General features: G+C 50.9%; 2 long non-coding RNA genes across 2 annotated transcripts; both read left to right on the forward strand.

Moving 5' to 3' along the window:
* The first annotated feature begins 505 nt into the window (after window positions 1-505).
* LOC306816614 lies at window positions 506-2,069 on the forward strand. Its single transcript, XR_013777732.1, has 3 exons — window positions 506-597; window positions 1,809-1,858; window positions 2,019-2,069. It is a non-coding gene; the product is annotated as an uncharacterized lncRNA (long non-coding RNA).
* A 27-nt stretch (window positions 2,070-2,096) lies between these two features.
* On the forward strand, window positions 2,097-3,337 carry LOC306816613. Its single transcript, XR_013777731.1, has 3 exons — window positions 2,097-2,158; window positions 2,602-2,705; window positions 3,261-3,337. It is a non-coding gene; the product is annotated as an uncharacterized lncRNA (long non-coding RNA).
* Window positions 3,338-4,757: the final 1,420 nt, after the last annotated feature.

Raw genomic sequence — 4,757 nt, forward strand, 5'->3', positions numbered from 1 at the left:
ATTAGAAATCATGTAAGGTACGCAGGATTTGGGAAGATGCTCTCCCCCTGCGTCCAGTGCTGAATAAAATATGTACCTACTCCACAACTTTATAGGTTGTGAAGTTTATCTCCGTGCTTCATCCAGTGCAGGCAATGTGCTCTGGGTCTTTGACAGAGCCAGGCTCCTGCACAGCTGCAGCTGGAGGCACCTTAGAGAGAAGCACAGAGGAGGAGACCCAGAGCTGCCCCTGCACTGCTTTGCCCCATCCAGAGGACTGAGCACAAATGCCCAACAGGAGGACGATGCTCAGAGCAAACTTGCACCAGAAGCAGTAAAATAGGCAAAGGTGGCCCCTTGCTGTTTGCGTCCCCTGGGCGCCCTGGGGTTCTGCATGGAATGTTGGCTGTGCCCGTAGCAACCGGCGTTGTCTCCTCCTGCTGCGGCCGTTGGTGGAACGCTGGTGGAGCAGCGGTGCAGCAGCAGCTGCAGCATCTGCTCCTCAGTGCCCCTGAGCACACACCTTCTGGCCTCAGCGCCAGCTCCTGCCTCTGCATCCACACCCTCATCTCCTCGTCAGCCGCCAGGCATCCCCGCAGCACTCTGCCACTCCCCAAGGTAAGGAAATCCCCGTTTGCCCCCAAACCACCAACAGAAAGACAGGAGGCTCCAGCTGCCTGTCCCACCAGCCATGACACCCAGTGAGCTCTGTGCTCACTTTCCCCAGAGCAGGATACACATGACAGTGGGCTCCAACTTCTCTAGGAATACTGATGCCTCCAGTTGAAATGCAGACCATTCCCTAGGTGACGCAGAGAGGTGTCATGGGGCAATTGCAGATTCTTATCCACTGATGATCCCATTCAAAGTGCTTGGTACCCACTGAAGTCCTAAAACTATGTTGCCGTGACACCAAAACCATCTGCTCCTTACTGAGGAGTTCAGGGCTTTGGTGGCAACAAATCCTCTTGTGCTCTGGCTCTGCTCACACTTCCACCAAAGCTTTAAAACCACAAAGATGGAACTTCTCCTCCATGATCCCTGCTGTTCAGGACATGCAAGCAGTTGCAAAAGCTTGTCCTCCAATACTGGCTTTCACCTACAAAAACCAGTCTAGTTACAGCCATTATTATGTACTTACATACTTTCCTCACTTACAGATACATAATCCTTTGATATCTTTAGAGATTTTTCCTCTGCCACCTCCATGGGATCTCTTTTCTCTAGAGATATTGGTACACATTTCTTGATGTTTTTCAGTGCTTGTAGGGCTGGTTCTGCGTCTCGGTCAGAGGCAGCCGTGCAATACCACCTTGTGTGGTTCTTCTCAACAACACAATCACAGTATCACCAAATTTGCATGGTTGAAATAGATCCACAAAATTCCTGCACAGGACAGTCTCAAGAATCACACCCTGTGCCCAAGAGCAATGTCCAAACAATTCTTGAGCTCTGGCAGCCTTGCTGCTGTCACCCCTTCCCTGAGGAGCCTGTTCCAGTGCCCAAGCACCCTGTGGCTGAAGAACCCCTTGCTCATATTCCACCTAAGGCTCCCCTGGCACAACTTCCATGCCGTTCCTTTGGGTCTTCTCGCTGTCCCCAAGACTGAAGGCAGCAGTGCATGCCTTCCTGCTTCCCCTCTTGAGGATACTGCAGCCATCTGGGGGTCCTGCCTCAGAAGTTGCAAGTGAAATGTAGCAATTACAGCAAACGGAGGGTTGTTGGGACAGAGGAATTGGTGGTTTGCGATGCTGAGGATGAGAAGGAAGGCTCCTGACACATGGCGGCAGAATGATTTTTATCTGCAGCATTCTTTTCATCTCTTTCAGGTGGAAAGGAGAGGCACCATGAAAAGGAAAGCAAGAGCCCCCATTAAGCCGTGAGTTTTAGGGATTACAGGATGGCAAATTTGAGGACTGGCCACCAGCAGAACTGCTCTTTCAGAGTCAGCTGGGATGGGTTCAAGCCCGTGGCTCCACGGGATGTGTCTCTTGACACACCACTTGCCTTTCTTACCTTTGCTTCCTTCTTGCTTTCAGAAAAATCAACGTTGGCAGTGACTTTCAGGCCGAGCTCCCCGAGCTGCAGAGCAGACCACCAAGTGACAATGAAGAGCCTGCATCCCTGGTCTGGAAGCCCTGGGAGGATGATGACTCTGACATGGACAAACCTGACAGAGGTGGCTGCCCAGCTTTTCTTCCACCCCTGAGATATCTGCATGTGTAAAACTCTCCTCTTTTGCTCAAAAGGCAGCTTTGTGCATGCTATGCTTTTCTCCTTGTCTCAACTATCGTCCCACATGGCCATGTTAGAGGCAAGGAGAATGCTCTGTTTGTGCAGCAGAGCAGAAAAATGAACAACTTTCCTGTTCTCAGACTTGGTTGGCACCATTTGCCACTGGAAGAAGGGAGATTGGCAAATGCATCATTTTAGAGAATATGGTTTGAAGGGAGAGCCAGCACTAAATGGGCCCTTGCTTCAGCTGCCCCTTTCTTTGCTCTCCTTTTCATGCTCTCCAACCTGCTGTCTTCTGCTCCTGCGCTTTCCTTCTCCCTTGTATCTCATCCTTTCCCCTTCCTTGGCTCCAGCCTGACTTGCGGTGGGATTTTGTTGTGCTTGCAGTAAGAGAACTGTTGGACATGGCCAGCTCCCGTGGCTTTCCCAGGGCAGCAGCTAACCTGGAGCTCGCCCTGCACTGCCTGCACCAGGCACGCGGCAGCGTTCCGGTAAGGAGCGGCTCTTTGGGCACAGGGAAGAGGGGACAGGGAAGAATGACTAAGGCCTGGCCACTGGGACAGCCTTTCCTGGCTGCTCCTTGAAGAGCAGAGTTAAGAAGAAGCGCAGCTGCCTGCTGTGTCTCCTCCACCTGTGTCAGGGCTCAGCCCAAATGGCTCCGGCAGGGACAACATCTCTCCTGGAGGCACTGGCCCAGGGTACCAAAGCCTGCTGCCTTGCAAACCTCCGGGAGATCTTGGTTCTCCAAGACATTTTGGGGTGGATTGAGGGAAAACTCCCAGAAGCCTCAGCAAGCTGAGACAATTCTGGGTGCAGGAGGAGCAAAATGGTGGAGTTGGTGAGCCACATGCCACTCTTGGGGAGCACGACTAAAGGACTGGGTAGCAAAAAGGAGGGATTGGCAGCAAATCACAAGGTTTGACCCATAAGAGATCCAGTGGAAGGAATGCCTGAAGAGGCAAAGTAGATGAAAGGCAGAGTTTATGTTTCTTGGCTCTTTTGCATGTGGTGGGGCAGCTGAAGCCTGTGTCCCTTTGATCTTGCAGGAGGCTCTGGAGATGTTGCTCTCAGGGGGACCTGCGACACCTCAAGGCCACCCCTTGGCTGATTACCATTACGCAGGTAAGCAAAGCAGAGCTTGTTCCTTCACTCACAGCTGCTGCCGTCCCCTCAGCTGCCATGTCAGGCGTTTACGCTTCAACGGCAACACCTGCACAAGGTCTCGTCTTCTCTGGGGGCGGGGAAAGCAGCAGCATCCAGTCCTTCAGCCTGACTCCTTTCCCGTGCTTTTTTCCCTGGGCAATGCCTGCTCTTGCCTTCCTTACTTTCTGAGGGAGCAGACGTGCACAGGTGAATGATGGATAGTGCCGATTGCCTCTTGGTGGCCAGTGGGATCTACCTCAAGTGGCAAGAAGCATCAATTTACCTGCTGCTTTTATTTGCCAGGCTCTGACAGATGGACTCCTGAGGAGAAGGAGTCCTTCCTAAAGGCTCTTCTAACCTATGGCAAGGATTTTAATCTCATCCAGAAGCAGGTAAAGCCATAGGATGTTCTTAACACTGGCAGATCATAAGAGGGAAATGTTGCTTATTTCTGGTTCCAAATACTGCAATTCAGTCTCGCTCTTCTCCTAGATGAAAAATATTGGAATAATAAAGATATGGGGCATCCCTTTTCCTGCGGATGAAAATCCTGTGTGAAAGCAGTGATTGTGCCTCTCCAACCCTTTCCTCCAAGCTCTTTTGGAAGACACAGGTTTATTCTGTCACATTTGTCGCATGCTTGTGCTGCTGCTTCCTCAACATATTGTGCCGGGAGGACTGGAAGGGAAAGAAAAACTGTGCTGGGTGGATTTGTTGTTGATCTGTGCATCATGTGTGTTATGCATTACGCAGCATAATCCACGGCTTTCCACGTGGCAGAATGCCTCTTTTACTCCCTATTTATTTCATTCTATGCCCTACTCCACTTACTCCATGCTTTTACTTCCTCGTTTACCCCATCCTCTACTTCTTCTCCCACCCACACTACAGGATGGCCATTTCACATTCCTTCTTTTTCTCTTCACAACAGATTCCAAGTAAGACTGTGGCACAGTGTGTGGAGTACTACTACTCCTGGAAAAAAGAACATAGACTTGCCCACACTCTTGCTCAGGTGAGTGGGAAGAAAGTCAAGACAAGGCAGCAGTGTCAAGAAACTGAGAGAAAAGGACAAAACCTGCTGGCGAGCCATGTGAGACACAGCTCTGCCAGGTCCCATGCCCTGGGAAAGGCACAGCAGATGCTGCCATGATCTTCATTGTGCTGCTGCTCTGAAATAGGGAATTCTGGAGCATCCCTTTGACCCAACCAAGCAGCACCTTCACCAAAATCGGCTTTGACTCTTTGTAGACTGGTTTTTCAGGGACTGGCACCTTCACTGATGCCAATCAGATCCTTCATTTCCCACCGCTTGCTAACATCTCCATTCCCGGCTGCATTTGTGGAGGAAACATAGGGATAGAGAGATGTTAGGCAGAGAGGTATATTAAAAAAATGTC

The sequence above is a fragment of the Erithacus rubecula genome (assembly GCF_903797595.1).
Source record: "Erithacus rubecula genome assembly, contig: scaffold_736_arrow_ctg1, whole genome shotgun sequence".
NCBI lineage: Eukaryota > Metazoa > Chordata > Aves > Passeriformes > Muscicapidae > Erithacus > Erithacus rubecula.